At 43.0% G+C, this 16,270-nt stretch overlaps 1 long non-coding RNA gene across 1 annotated transcript in view; it reads left to right on the forward strand.

The window, feature by feature from the left end:
* The window catches only part of LOC143659708 (uncharacterized), a 48,696-nt gene extending 32,663 nt beyond the window's left edge, over positions 1–16,033 (forward strand). The window contains exon 3 of the long non-coding RNA XR_013163659.1: positions 15,914–16,033. This is a non-coding gene — a long non-coding RNA (uncharacterized LOC143659708). The remainder of the gene's footprint in view (positions 1–15,913) is intronic.
* Positions 16,034–16,270: the final 237 nt, after the last annotated feature.

Consider the following 16,270-nt stretch of genomic DNA (forward strand, 5'->3'; position numbering starts at 1 on the left):
CATATTTTGCTGACCTGAAGCTTCCAGATTAAGTCTTTGCTTATAGATGCTTATAAAAAAAAATATCACTTTTGCTTATCTGCTCTGGTTTCCTCTATTAAGGCCTTTGCCTCTGTTTCCCAGGCCCTTCTTGAGATTTCAGCTCCCTTAGACACACTTGCCCTTAGACCCTCATTTAGACAATGGCCAAGGCACATGGCAATGTTTGCTGGAGTGGGGAAAGAAAGTTAGTCTCTCTGCTCCTGTACCATTCACAGTGACCTGGTCCCCAAAGTCACACTGCTTGGGCCCTAGGTTCCCATCAGTATTTCACCAACACACCTGCTCTGGCTTTTCTCCTAACCCTGCCTCCCCTGGGACTCCAAACCCATCCAAAGCAGTAAAAATAGGGAAGGTGGAAGAGGCTACCACCATTCCGTCACCTTCATTGTTTGCATCTCCATGGTCTTCTCCCTGGACTTCCATAGCGACAGTCAAAAGGTAGCAAGAACAAAACCTCTAGGAGCTTGAGGTTAATCCCAAAACAAAATCAACAGGATTGTGTGTGGGAGATTATGGATAGAGCAGAAGCTAAGATGCTACTCACATTTCTCAGTTGGATTCCCACATGGATCATGGTTCAATTTATCCAGGAGTGGTTCATCAGGGAAGGAACATGTTTTAGGGGAAGATAACAAAATCAACATTGAGCATTCTGAGTCAGAATTCATGCAAGATACAGAAATAAAACAGATTTTCTTGTATGGCCGAAATACCTTTGATACCCGGAACTAGTTTGGTGCATTTAGGTCTTGGCATTGTTAGGAGCCAGTGTGGCATGCATGCTAGGGTCTGGTGTTTGTCTGTTCAGCAGGAGCAACCTTGCAGGACACCAATGCTAGACAAGGCTGCTCTGGGCCTGTGAGAAAGTAAGACAAGAAAAAAGACCCTTTCTTTATCTTGTCCAGATATGGAGAGAAACAAGGCTGCTGTGTGAAATATGAAGCACCAAACACCCCCTCTTGCAGGTAATATGAGTGACTCTTACCTAATACAGCTATAGACTTACTCAATTCTTCCCTCCTTTTATGAGATTTATTAAGGTGCTCATTTGTAAAAGTCCCCACACTTCCTGAAAGCATCTGATCAAGGGAACCCTGCTTTCTTAAACCCTCCCCAAATCACCTAACAGAGGATCAAATCCTGTAAGAAGTCATGCTTAACAGTCTCTTACTGAGGCTCATCATGGTATGCACTCTCCCTCAAGGCAGCGAGTAATGACCCTTGTCTACAGGTATGTTTCTGGTGATCTTTTGGTTGGGGGTTGGGGGGTGGCATTGACAATTATAGCAACACAAACTATTGAGGGACAGCTGGAAATTGAGTCTTGTGATAGCCTGACATCTCTTTCCCAGTAAGTTCCTGTTGACTCTGGTTTTGGGACTTACCAGAACAATCCTTTAAGTCTTTCAGAGATTTGAAGGCAGTAAAATTGTCTCCCATGACTCAGACCTTCTTCCCCAAACTTTCCCATTTCTATCTCCCATTAATTAATCATAGACCTTTATCCCACTCATATTCCTTGGATCTGTTAGAATATGAGATCTCTAGTTTATGTTTGTTTTTTTTTTTTTCCAAAAGGAACTTAGATGTTTCCCTTTGCCCCCATTCTGTGAACAAGCTTTGTTGCATGCATCTGTACCATGGAATAAGAAAAGCAAATACTTTGTCCAAATCCTTGTTTGAGTGCAGAACCAGCCAGCAGAGAGCCCTGTCTCCAAACTCACCCCAGCAGCTCCAGCTACCCTGAGGGTGCAGCTCACATCCCTGAGACATGGCTTGCCATTGATTCTTTCCTCAAGGCTGGAAGTTATGTTTGGCTATTAAAAAGGAGCCTGCCATGTTGATGAATTATTTAAACCTTAGCAGCACCCAATTATGCAAATCCGATTATCTGTTTAAGGGCAGCTTGGCTTGGAACAGCTTGTAGTTGTGATACTTATTATTATTATTTTTATTGGCTGAAAAACTGGCAAAGTCAATTGAAAGCAGAGTTTAATTTCACCCAAGGACTGCTTAGTCCAGAGCTACCTTCTTGATGGGGGTGGGAGGTCCCCTTGGTCTCCATTGGAATGCTTTCTTACCTGCTGTTTCCAACACCGTTTAGGTGCAGGAGATCAGTTGGTTCAATTCCTTCCTATTTCAAAAGAGGAAACTAAATACCAGAGAGAACAATTGACATGCTCAGGTTACCCACAGGTTTTTGGTGGAATAAAGTCTTGAGTCCCTGCACCTAACCTAGGGCACTCTCTCCCTAGACCATACTGCCTCTGTGCTATGAGAAAATGGAACTACATACTAAGGCCCAATGCCTGGCAAGTTGTGAGTCCTTCAGCATTGTGTATTGTGGTTCGATGAGTGAAAGAGCTTCATAGGACAGTACAGAAGGGCAAAGAGCCCTTAATCTGGAGATGAGAAACCCAGTTCCTAAATTGGCCATGAGCTTCAGATGCAGCCCTCCCAGTAAGACTGAAGGGGCTATATTCAGATTGGGTTATCTCTAAGGACTCTTCCAACTCCAGCCATCTGATAACTAACTGATGGTTAATCTAAGTACAATACCTCTGGTGCATGTGCAGCTGCTCTGGGCCCCACACTTAGAAGGGCCTGGTGTTTGGTTTAAGGCTGTTCTGTTGTCAACTATTTCAACATCTTATTTCATCTTAATAATTTTTGAACAAAGGGCCCTGTATTTTCATTTTTCACTGGGCCCCATAAACTGTGTAGCTGATCTTGACAATACTATTCTTAGGAGGATAAAACAGAGGAAGTTGAAGGGCAAATTTTGGTTGCCAAGCATTCTCCTAGCCAGACTGTAGCTGGGTGGCCCAAGCAGAAAGCACTGGGCTGAACTCCTCCTCTCCATTTCCCCAGAGGAACTGGAAGCTATTTGTTGTACTTGCTCATTCCATTCTTCTAATCATTTCCTAATGGGCTCTTCTCTCCCTGGAACTTCCTCCTTCCTCTGGCTCCTCATACATGCCCTGCTGACCCCACTTAAGCCAGGCAGAAGAACCTTTTCTATCACACTCCATAACTACAGGCTGCAGCTGCCCCCACTCAGCCCCTTGACCATTGCATTAAACAGGCTTCAAAATAAACATCCAACAGTAAGACAGAGGATCAAAAACAGCCCCTCCTTCCATCTATATTCTGAATGCTTCCCTCTGGAAGGTTCCACACATTTTAGCATAATTTGTTGTTTGATACCGGAAGGTAGAAACTATTTGCTTCATTTGCAGTTTTCTATTCTCCCCTGAAATGCCTAGCCAAGTGCTGGACAGATGGTCACTCCTCCTGTAGACTTGGGAACTGTGTTGGCTTTGCACAGTTCACTGTCCTCTTTGCCATCTTTCTGGTCTGCTGGAAGACAGGAGACTTGTGAGTTTGGTCCAAGAGTACAGACCACAGACCTCTTGTGCTCCAGCCACACTGAGTGGCTGATTGTTCTCGGACCTATTATGCTCTTTACCACCTCCTTATTTAGACCTGAACAAGAGGGCTTAGTTCCATGAAAACATGTGTGGATGCTGCTTAGTCAGAAAATCCAGTAGGTTTGCTTCCTAACATCTCTGGATTTCAAATCTTCAGCAACATCTCTCACTGGGACTGTTGCACAGCAATCTGTCTCCGTGCCTAGCATCTTTCCCTCTCTCATCCCTCTTCTAGTGACATAAAGAACATTGTAACAGGCATGCTTGGCATGTGGCTCTCTGGGTAAGAACCCTTTCCTGGATTCCCACTGCCCTCAGATTTAAATAACAAGCTCCTTAGCCTTACACCTAGAGCTTTCCATGGCCCAGGCCTTGATGATTTCATGAGCGCCATCTCTTGCCATGCTTGTTCTTACCTGCTATGTTCCAGCTCTGCCTGATTGTTGAGGTATCTTTCTTTTTACCTTATCCTCTGTGTTCTGGAATATGCTCCTTCCTCAGCTGACTACCCATTGTCCTGACATCTCCTCTTCTTAGAAATGTCCCAGATTGGCGAAGCTCTTACTCTGTGCGCCCACTGCACACTGATTTCTCAATTGCACATTATTAATCATACTGAATGATAAGTTCTTCCTCTTTAAAAGAAGACTGTGTGTTTCTTGAGGATAGGTACCAGGTTTTGTTCATGCCCATATTCTCAAGGCCTAACACAGACCCTACAACTGAATAGGTGTTCAATGAATGTCAGAACAGCTGAATGGAGGAATGGACATCATAGATTTGGCTTTAGAAGAACAGCCTTCATGACTAGGGTGGGGGATGGAATGTAAAGGATGAGATTGGAGGCAGGGAGAAGAGTTGGGAAATGTTTCCAATGCTCCCAGCAATAATTAATGGGGACCCAGTAGAGGTGGCATCAAGACTGGAATTTATTGCACAAGCAAAATTATAGCAGTTAATGAAAAAAATGCTCATTAAAATGACATTTGCTCTCAGGGCCTGATACAGCCTCTAACTTTTCCACCAAATACCCATGGAAATACAGGAGAAGCTCCAAAATTCATCTGAACTAAGATTAATAAGCAACCTAATACAGAATCAGAGAGGGATTTCTGGAACTTCAAAGCAGATGGAGTGGCATCGAGAGAAATCTGCCTGTTGTGAGTTGAATTGGGCCCCCCTCAAAGGATATGTCGATGCCCTAACCCCTAGTACCTGTGAATGTGGCCTTGTATGGAAAGAGGGTATTTGTGGATGTAATCAAGTTAGGATAAGTACATACCAAATTAGGGTGGCTCCTAATCCAGTATGACTGGTGTCCTTACAAGAAGGGAAGAAGAGACACAGACCCAGAGGGACGATGTCCATGTGGATGGAGTCAGAGACTAGAATTATGCTGCCAAAAGCCAAGGAATGCCTGGAGTTATCAGAAACTGAAACAGGCAAGGAAGGACGCTTCTCTAGATGGAGCAAGGTACTGACATTTGATTTGGGATGTCTGGCCTCTGGAACTGTGAGAATAAATGCTTGGTTTTTTTTTGTGTGTGTGTATAATATTTTATTATAAACAGCTGCCACTTACTCAGTGGTTGTCAAGCTGTATCCTAGATTATTCTATTATTTAATTTTTACGAATTTCTAATGGCTGGATATTATTTCTATTTTACACATGAGAAAACTAAGGCTCAGAGGAGTTAAGTGATTTGCCAAAGTCAAATCGTGTAGCCAGGTTGAATCCAATTACTGTTTAACTCTAAAATCTATATCTTAAAAGCATTTTATTGTGGGATATAACATATATACAAAAAAGCAATAAATTTCCGAGTACTTTTTAACAAGTACAGAACAGATTTCAAAGTTTAATATGGGTTAGAGTTCCACGATTTTAGGTTTTTCCTTCTAGCTGCTCTAAGACACTAGAGACTGAAAAAAGAAATATCAATACAGTGATTCAATAGTCATATTCATTTGTTAAATCTGTTATAACTCCTCATTTGATCCTTCTCCCAATCTTTAGGGATATTTGGGTTATGCCCCTTTTAACTTTTACATGTTAGAAAGGGGTGTTGACAATATGGGATAGAGGATAGAACAGGCTGATTTTCGTAGAGAAACCGGTACCTCTAGGTTTCAGGACTTACCTGACCTAGGAACCATCTGAAGGGTTTAGGTTTCTGAAAAGTTAACTTAGTGTGTGCAGTTTTTGAAGGCTCTCAGATAGACCCCTGGGTGTTCTTGAGGGTTAACAGGAATGTTCTTGGTTGGGGTTGGCAAACCATGACAATTAGCAATATCTAGCTGAAGCTTGGATAAAAGTAGCCTCTGGAATAGCCACTCAACTCTATTTGAACTCTCTTACCCACTGATACCTTATTTTGTTACATTTCTTTTCTCCTTTTTGGTCAAGAAGGCATTGTTTCTCTCATGGTACCAGGACCAGGTTCATCCTTAGGACTCATGTCCCATGTTGCCAGGGAGACTCGCACCTCTGAAAGTCATGTCCTATGTAGTGGGGAGGGTAATGATTTTCCCCTTGCAGAGTTGGGCTTAGAGAGTGGCCATATCTGAGAAATAAAAGAGGTTCTCTGGAAGTAACCCTTAGGCATAATTATAGGTAGGCTTAGCTTCTACCTATAAATAATTTAACAGAAACAAGTTTCGTAGGAGCAAGCCTCAAGATCAGGGGACATGGCCTATTAACTTGGGAGCCCCTAATGTTTGAGAGAGTATTAAGGGTTTCCCAGGTGGGAAAGTTTAATAGTTGCATATTTTTCCAGTCCTTCAAGGGACTTTGCCAATACTTTTTGATTATCTGCCCAACATACTCTGGGATGTACCTGGGTATTTCATTAAACTATAAAGAATTACAAGTCTCTTTTTCCATTCTGGGCTCTATGTGTTTGAGTTGTTTAAATGAACTATATAGACAGATTGAGTTAGATTGTGTACTGCAGAAAATTTGGACAAAATAAAGCTCTCTTCTTTTGGTCACATACAGTAGGTGAAATTCTAAAATAAAGACATTATCATCCTTTACCCTGTATTCTGATTTACTATAGTAAATCATTCTTATCTCTAAGTACTTTCATTATTTTATGCTGCCCAGTTTGTGGCACATTTTTATAGCGGCCCTAGGAAATGAACACACTGCCTTACAATTACCTTTTCAAAGGGGGACAATCTGAAAAGAGGTAAGAAGGGATATTTTACTGTCTTTCTTGACTCTGGGATCCTGAGATCCATAGGGAAGCCACTTTTCTACTGTATTGCTCTTTCCCCTCTCCTCCCTCTCTTTTACCCCGTATCTACCTCCCACCTCCCCAAGCACACTGTCTACATTCAATCAGAGACAGTAACTTCCAGAATCAACAAAGGAAGGAAATGTGTGTGTGTATGCACATGCAGATGGTGCCATAGTCCATCACTTGAGATTCATGCCCACAGATAAATTGCTGTAGGCAGAAGAATGGAGACAAAAGAGCCACAATTATCATTGCATGCTGAGAGTTAAATTTTTTCCATCTATCTCACCTGTTCAGAGAATTAGAAGACTGTGCTGGTTTGAAATGATGTATGTACCCTAGAAAAGCCATATTTTAATCCTAATCCCATTTTGTAAAGGCAGCCATTTCTTCTAATCCCTATTCAGTATTAAATGCTTGAAGCTGCAATCAGATCATCTCCCTGGAGATGTGATTTAATTAAGAGTGGTTGTTAAACTGGATTAGCTGGAGGCATGTCTCCACCCATTTGGGTGGGTCTTGATTAGTTTCTGAAGTTCTATAAAAGAGGAAACATTTTGGAGAAAGAGAAATTTCCGAGATTGCAGAGAATGACATGACAACAAGAAGCAGAGAATCTACCAGCCAGCGACCTCTGGAGATGAAGCAGGAAAATGCCTCCCAGGGAGCTTCATGAAACAGGAAGCCAGGAGAGAAAGCTAGCAGATGCCGCGTGTTTGCCATGTGCCTTTCCAGATGAGAAAGAAATCCTTGACTGTGTTTGCCATGAGCCTTCTCACTTGAGAGAGAAACCCTGAACTTCATCGGCCTTCTTGAACCAAGGTATCTTTCTCTGGATGCCTTCGATTGGACATTTCTATAGACTTGCTTTAACTGGGACATTATCTTGGCCTTAGAACTATAAACTAGCAACTTATTAAATTCCCCCTTTTTAAAAGCCATTCCATTTCTGGTATATTGCATTCCGGCAGCTAGCAAACTAGAACAAGGACTAATCATCAGTGTAAGAGAAGAGGTCCCCTTGGTCAAGCAGAGTTATCTGCTATAAACTGAGAACTGAGCTATGAATTGTATACTTCAATCTGTCTTGAGGAAGATCTGAAAGGTGGATTTAGCCATCACTCATGTAAACAAAGAATGGCGCCAATACATTTCTTGTACACTGCATTTTTATAGGGTTTTTGTTAGACTTTGACTTTCTTGATGATGAACAACAAGGAAAAAGGCCAATAAAAAGTCCATGTAAAAGTATTACAGTTCAAGAGGAGAGACACATGATGAAGATAAATTTCTTCAGAATCTAGAAGAAAAATTCAGGAAATTATCAGGTCTCTTTGCAGACATTAAGACATGGTCTTCTTAAAAAAGAAGCAAAAAACCAAAAGAGAGACAAGCTAAGCTGAGAAATATATTGGATGAGATAAAGAAGAATTGTAATTATTCTTTAGTCAATGATTATGTCAAAATTATCATTACAGACTGGGTAGAACACTGTAACAATGAGACTACAACTTATCCACACTGATGGAATGTTGCCAAAGACATGACCTAAAGAATATCCATAGTCTTTAACAATTTTCTTATCAGGCAAGTAAGAACAAAATCTATAAATTAGGCATTCAATTTAAGAAGTGAGGGAGAGAATCACAAAGTGAGCCCAAGAAAAGAAGAACAGAATACATTTAAGACCAGAAAGTAATACATTTACAAAGATAAAAATAGTAGAATTGGTAAATGAATATGAGTTAATTTTTGAAAAAATGAATACAAAACAATCTGTGACAATTTGAATTATTAACAGGGATGACACACAAGTATTCAACCTTGGTTAAAAGAAAGGGAATTGAACCACTAATAAAGCAGAAATTTACAAAAATGTCATGTTAAACTTCGTGTTAATGAATTTGAAAATCTGGATAAACTGAATAATTTTCTAGAAAAATAAAAATGACTTGCATGTGCGTGATATAAATACAACAATAAATAAATATGAGAAATCAGGGGTGAGGAGAGATCAAAGAACTATCTCCATAAATGGTGAAATCCTAGTGGTTAGTAAGCAAATTCTTTTAAACATTCATAAAACAACTTCTATTCTGCCTAAAGTTTCTATGCTTTTCAGGGCATGGAAAGATATGGATAACAAAACTAAATATTCAAGACAATGTAGGAATTTCTACCGAGCGTTGAAAGAAAAAGGTGTGCTGAAGATATTTATACCCATTCAAAAGTACAGTTGAAAGAAAGATTCCCTCAGCTATGTAAGGGTGACATTTTGTGTTAGTGAAAAAGAATGGGTCAGTCAATAAATGATATTGGAGTGACTGACTATTCATAAAACACATAAATTTAGATCACTGTCTCATATAAATTACTTAATTCCAGGTAGACAGAAGACAGGAAAAAAAACAAACAAAGCATGTCAGGATTAGAAAAATAAATACATACTTGGTTGTAGAATAGATAAAACCTTTCTAAGGATTTTAAAAAAAGAAAATATCACAGGAGAAAATATTGACAGATATAGCTAAATTTTAAAAATACTACATGCTCCCAAAACTCCATAAACAAGCCAAAAAAAGTAAGCATAAGCCAAAGAAATATTTGCTACATATGTAGCAGACAAATGCTTAAAGGTTAAATGTATAGGAAAAATGAAGCTATGGTAAGAAAATAGGCAAATTACATTAAATATATAATACCTAAAAATTGAAGTTCAAATGTGAAATACTTGATTAACAAGAGGAAATAATGTCACTGAACATAAAACTCAAAATCACCATGCCATTTGCCCATTACACTGGCATTGATGAAAGAAATGCCAATCCCCATTGTTAAGTGAAGATGTGGAGGAAATAAGTACTTTGATGGGCTGCTGGTGGCATGTAGAAGAGAACAAGATTTGTGGAAGAAAATCTGGCCAAACTTGACAAAAGCCTTAATATGTGCATATCTTTGACCCAGTGGTTCTATTTCTAGAAATAGAACCCAAAGAAATAATCATGCAAAGGTTCATGTATAAGAGCATGTATTGGGGATTTTTTAAGAATAGTGAATTCCGACATTAAAGGACTGATTAAATTATGTATCCCCATATGAGGGAATGCTGTGTAGCCATTAAAAATGATGCAAAAGGAGACATTTTAGGTCAGGGAGAAGTGTTTGTGTTCTATATAGAAAAAGTCAAGGACAGGAAATCTGAGGCATGTGATCCTATACGTGTGAGTGTGAATGTGTGTGTGTGCACAAGTGTGCATGCAAGTATGCGTTTACATGAGAGGATGACTGAAGTGATATTTAGCAAAATATTAACTGTATTTTTCTCCTTTATGCTTTTCTGTATTTAAAAGTTTTTTCGCAATACACATGTCCAACTTTGCCATCATAAAAAAAAATGTTAAAAATCAACCAGTATCTTCCCATCATAATGCAGAACCTGTTTTTATCTCTTTCTGCTATGTTTACATCTTCATTCATGCATAAAAATGTAACCCGGATGTTGCAGAGATTTCCCCTGGTTTGCCGCCCTAAAGGTCTGAGAGTGTTTGGAATCTTCTCCTAATGTCTGAGAATTTCTATCTCGCTACCCTCTCTGTGATCCTGTCTGTGTTATTTTTCTTTTTCTTTGCATCGTTCTGAACGCAAAATCCAGCCACTTCACTTGATGACCCAGGAAGCTCCTTACCACCTATAGAGCATGAGTTGATAACTTGAATGAAGAGGTGGGGTGGAAGTGAGGGGTTGCTGAAAGGTCTCACACATCCTATAGCGCCAGGTTCTCTGCCTTTTTCCCTGCTGTAGCTCCTTGCCCTTCTCCTACCTCAATTTCTCCCCCATGACCATCCTTTTCTGGAAACAGGCAAACTTTCCCTTGTCTCATTCAGATGAGTTTTCACATTTAAATAACTTCTTCCCAAATAACTTGCTCAAATGTCATTTCCTTACGAAGGGAATTCTGGGGAGTTAAAAATGATGTCTCCATCTTGTTCGATTAACATATTTTATAAAGTCTCATGCATCTGCTGTGTTATTTACTGTCTTTTTACTTACGTTGGAACGTTTTTTCATATTGCTACCTAATTTTCACAATTATCTCTTTTTTATTGGAAGGGTAGGGGATCTTCTTATTAAGACAACATTTCTCTAAAAATAGTTACATTTCCCTAATTCATTTTGGCCTTTGCATTTTCTCCACATTGAATTAGACTGTATTGCTGAAGTTTTCTTTAGGAAGGAAGGCTAACGTTGATTGAGGACCTATTACATGCTAAGCAGTATGCTGAAAGTGCTGTATCTATATTATCTTGTAAGTACCTCAAATCCTTTCTGGAAGAAGATGGGTGTGTGAATACATTCTGAAAGCACCTTGCCTCATTCATTCCTCAGAATCACATGGATGTCCCTCTAGTTACCCCAGGTTAGGATACTGAGGCCAAGGGGAGTGTGCTTTGCTGGAGATTTCCCAGCAGGTGACTTCAGGTTTAGGATCCTGTGGAGAGCCGCCTCCCGGGTCGGGCCTAGTGGACACGCCGCAGCCTGCCCTAGAGTTCCCCCCGCCCATCGAGTGAGCCAAGATGGCGCCCGCATCCTGCCTCCGCGTATGACGTACGCGCCCGCCTGCCCTGTCTACCAATCACCCTTGTATACGTGGCATTAGCCCATTGGGTCTGGATTTTGTATATAAAGGCGTTACCCGGACGGGGAGGGGAATAACCCACAAGGAGCCGTACCTGACGGCCGCATAGAGGTTGTTCCCCCGTGGGGTGTCTTCCCCCGCGTGGAGCCAGTATTAGAGGAAGCTTGCTTAACCCCAGTAAAGATCTGTACTCACAACCGCTGCGTGTTCCGGACTCGTGTCTTCACCAAGGTTAGTCTGTCTGCGTCTATCTCTCTCTCTCTCTCTCTCCGGCCCGGCTCTCGCCGGTTGGGCCTCCTGGTGTGTCGGTCTGCCGAACAGCTGAGGCGTCGTGCGGTCCTGAGGCCAGTTCCTTTTCTTTCTGGGTCAGCGTTTCCTTTCGGAGCGCAGCGCCTCTACCTGTGTCCTCCGCGCGGCTCGCCGCCCTGGGGCCCATGGTGGGTCCTGCCGGACGTCTGCAGGCGGGGTCGGGCCGGAGACCCGCTGCCTGGAGCGGACTGGAGGCCGCCGGGCGGGAGGAGCGCGGCGCCTGGGCCCGTCGACCCGGGAGCTCTTCGTTGCACCAGCGAGGCAAGGCACGGGACGGCAGCCAGGCCCTGAGCTGAGTGAGAAGTCGCGGACAGGATCCTATTTCAGACTAGTAACAGTAAGCTCAGCCACGCTGCACGGCCACAGTCCAAGCCCCATTCTGCATCTCCTCATCCACTCTCCAGTCATCTTCATGGCTTTGACATCCCTTTGCATCCATCCTGGAACTTATGGCAGGTGGAATAACTTGGCAATTTTATATGCAAGTCCATCTAATTCTGCTCCCTCTCTTTTCCTCTCTCTATATCTCTCTGGTCTTTTGGGGACTATATAGACTCACATCTTGGAGGGGCTGAGTTACACCCTGGAACTGTCACTGTTCCTAGCATGGACCACATCAAGGCTCACCCGAGTTGGTTAAAAAGCCTCTTTGACATTCTCAGGCACTAAAAAACATTCATTTTCCTTCCTATCCCTGATGTACAAGGATTAAAACCTGCGAGACTTGACTAGAAAATGTTTTATAAACGCCGTAGGAGGCGTTTTGCAATTCAAGAGCAAGGTGTGACTTGCTGCTGATGTGTCCTGATAGGAGGTAGAAGAGTCTAGAAGCTGAGAAAGAAGCCAGAGCTGTCCTTGGCAGCACCAGGGCTCAGCTCTGCACCTTGGAAGGCCAGTCCCAGGCTTTAGGCATTGGTGGCCCTGAGAAACCAAAATCCTGCTGTATAATTATCTTTGGGTCATTGGCCCTGTCCCCTTAGGGACCCAGTGTTTAGCTACATCAAGACATGCACCGTTTTTCCTGTGGAGTGTGGTGGAGTGGAGAGAGCCCCAGTGTGGGGTTAGGAGACCTGCCTGGTAGGTCCTCTGAATAGGTTTCACCCCCTTCTCTCTGGGCCTGTTTCCTCAACTATATGTAGAAGTACAGGTGTTCTCTCCAACCTCTCCCTACCCCCTTCCAGCCATTTTTCTTGAGACTGGCACTTCTTATAGTGAAGTTAACAGAAACTCAGGGTCAGCTAGGTTTAGGGCCTTAACATTATTAAGTGCTGGAGAAATTCTAGCAAATTTTCGTAGGGAAAATGGTCTGATTTTCTTTTAGCTGTATCTTCCCAAAGGCTCCTACCCCCTCTTTTCTGCCTCATGATCTAAATATCATATCCTGAAAAAGAACCAGATGTTGATAAAAATTATTGACAATCATGGGCCCAAGATAAAGCAGGGATTATTGTGTGTGTGTGTGTGTGTGTGTGTGTGTGTGTGTAGTTAATAGAAAAGGACCAAGGAAAAAGAGAGAGAGGATGCAAGCAGGGTCTGTGTTAACCGGAGGAGAGCGCTACATGGAGCTCTCCGGGAGTGTGGGACTAAGGCCTCGTTCCTGTGAACAGAGAGGGGACCACAGCGTGAGGATGTCACAGAAGCCACGTCCATATTTCTGTCATCCAGGGGACTCTTTATGAGTTGTTACTTAACTGCTAAAAACTGAAGGAAGGGGCCACATTCGATATTCCCCAGATCTCTGTGGGACGTTGTGTGTGTATTGATAGCAAATAATAAATAACAGCTGTGTTGAGGGCTGCACCACCCATCCCTCCCGTCATACAGGGTGTTGTGCTGGGTTTACATGCAAAATGAGGCAGGGGACACCAAACAGCGTGGAGGACAAAGCCTGCTTCCTTCTTTGGGTTGTCACTAGAGAGGGCCACGTTGCTGGCTCCATACACAAAAGCCAAGGATGATTTCCTTTACAGTGACGGGGACCTGGCTGGAAGCTTCTGCCTTCAACCCAGTAGGTGTGGATCTGGAGTTAAAAGATCAAGGATAATGCTAATGTATATAGGTATAATACTAGCCTTGCAGCCTCTCTGCGCCTCGACTTGCTCATCTGCAGTGTGGGAATCTAGTCATTAACATCCATTGGGAAGTTGCTGTACTTTTTGCCTTTTTCTACAGCTCATCAAGTTCAATAGTTTCTACAGTACATATTTTGCTGTACTGATGGGTGTTTGCTGTACTGATGGGTGATTTTGTCTGAAAAGGCTCATCCCATTGTATGGGACATTTTTTCTTAGCTTATTTGTTTTTCTCCCTTCGAGAGTATTTGGCTGTGTGTAGTCCTGGTGTGGGGAGCAGCAGTAGATTTCCTGGCCCTGGGTGGGCAGCAGGCTTCATCCGAGGTGCTGTGAACTGGATCATGTCTCCCACAAGGGCATGTTTGAGTCCTAATCCTTGGTCCTGTGGGTGTGAGCTCATTTGTAATTAGGATCTTTGAAGATGCTATTAGCTAAGATGAAGCCAAACCAAATCGGGGTGGACCTTAACCCAATAGGACTAGACTCATAAGCAGGGGAGGTCTGGACACAGGAGGAGGAGCAGGAGATGGAAGGAGACAGAGGGCCATGTGACAGAGGCAGAGACCGAGGGTGGGTGGCCGGCAGGTCGCACCAGAATGCTACAGACTTCAGAGAAAGCATGATCTGAGTGATATAATAAATTCCTGTTAAATCAACTTGTCTGTTATTCTTTGTTACTGCAGCTCTGGCAAACTTCTGGCAGAAGATAAAGCCAGAAACCGGCTAAGCCAGCTGCTCGGCAATGCCCAGCTTGGGAAATGGGCATTGCCGGTTCCAAGTCTCCGTCTTTGTCCACTTGAACTCTGCAGTAGTCTCCTAACCGGTGTTCCTGCTTCTGCTTTTTCTCTCTCCTGTCCTTTCTCCTCACAGCAGCCAGTGAGTGCAGTTTATAGCATGTCAGGCTGCTCCCTGGTAACCCCTGCTCTGGTTTTCTATGGCACATGGAATAAATTCCAAGTTCCTTCGAGAGACCCTGCCCACTGCCCCAACTCCATCTCGTGTAACCCTCCCCACACATCACCCCACGCATCACCTTACCCTTTGGGCTCTAGAACACACTAAGTTCTTTCTAGCCTCAGATGCTCCGTTTACTCTCTTCTGTGTCCTTTTGGTGCCTGACAGGGCTCCCACTGGGTGTGTGATTAGTAACAATCCAACACTCATTGGGCTTTCAGAATGGATCAGGCCCTTTACTCTTTTTTTTGTTTGGCATGGGCATGCTCTGGGATTCGAACCCAGGTCTCCAGCATGGCAGGACAGAATTCTGCTGCTGAGCCACCATTGCACTGCCCAGGTCCTTTACTCTTTGAAGCCCTTTATATTTACTCATTAACCCAGTTAACTCATTTAATTCCCCATGGCAATCCTAAGAGGTAATGCTGTTCTCATTCCAGGACATTGAAGCACAGAGAGGTGAAGTAAATTGCCCAAAGAAGCTCATCTAGGAAGTAATACAGCCAAGATTCAAACTCAGGCACTCTCCTAACTGCTCTGCTCTCCTGCCTCTGTAAGTCAGAATTGAATGAGTATAGGAAGAACTTTGGATGCCTGTCAAACCAAAGAGAATTTAAGGTCTGGCCAGTTGCTGAGCTGCTGCAAATGATCAAGCAGAGAAGCCTATTTTGTCCCTTCTCCCAACATGCAGCAGCCTGGGCCTGCTTCGGCTCTGCCCCTGCAGTGGTCTTGGAGGGCAGCAAATTGAAGGCTCTCACTTTGGAAGGAAGCAAGCCTGGGTTGGGATCTGGGCTCTGTATCTCAGTTCCTGGGAGACATCAGGCATGTCAGTGAAACTCTCTGAATCTCAGTTTATTCACTAATAAAACAAGGATAAATTTTTACGCTCTGCAAGATTGTTGGGGACGTTTAAAGTCATTGAGATAGGATACTGATTTGTGAGCAGAAAGTGTTCACAAAAGGGTAATTCTTTTTCCTTCTCTCTCCAAAGTTTTGCTGTGAATTCCAAGGTTGGCTCTTACTTCTCATGTACCCTGCTGGATGTGAGTCTTCATGGAAGATTCCAACACTGTTGCTTGGCATGTCTAGGGTTTGTATTGCATGCAGGGAGTCCAGTCAACATTGCTGCATGTGATATTCTGGGAGAAATCCAATATGACAGAATTTATAGATGTGAAATCCAAGTGCCTCTCCCCTCATTGCTCTCTGCTATCTCTTCTGTTTCAGGTTGGTGGTGTAGACAGGACCCAACACTGCTGGCGTAGCACCTTTGCAAAGGAAAGGAAATTGCTGTGCTTTGGCTTAATTTTGTGGTAACAGGAGAAAAGGCAAACAGGGATGTTTCTTGCCTCACTTCCTCAGGGCACTCAGTGATCCACGATGGCAGAAGCAGAGACTAGTCTGCCTCCATTCTCTCCTTAATTCCTCCCACCCCTTTTCCAGACAGGATCCAGAGTCATCTTTCCAAAACACAATTCTAATTGTGGCATGCGCCTGCCCCCAAACCTTTCCACAACTCCCCCTTTCCTTCTGGATCAAGTCCAAGCTCCTTGGCCCCCTCCTTCCCTGCACTCTCTGGGCTCA

The sequence above is a fragment of the Tamandua tetradactyla genome, chromosome 2, assembly GCF_023851605.1.
Source record: "Tamandua tetradactyla isolate mTamTet1 chromosome 2, mTamTet1.pri, whole genome shotgun sequence".
In the NCBI taxonomy this organism is placed as follows: domain Eukaryota; kingdom Metazoa; phylum Chordata; class Mammalia; order Pilosa; family Myrmecophagidae; genus Tamandua; species Tamandua tetradactyla.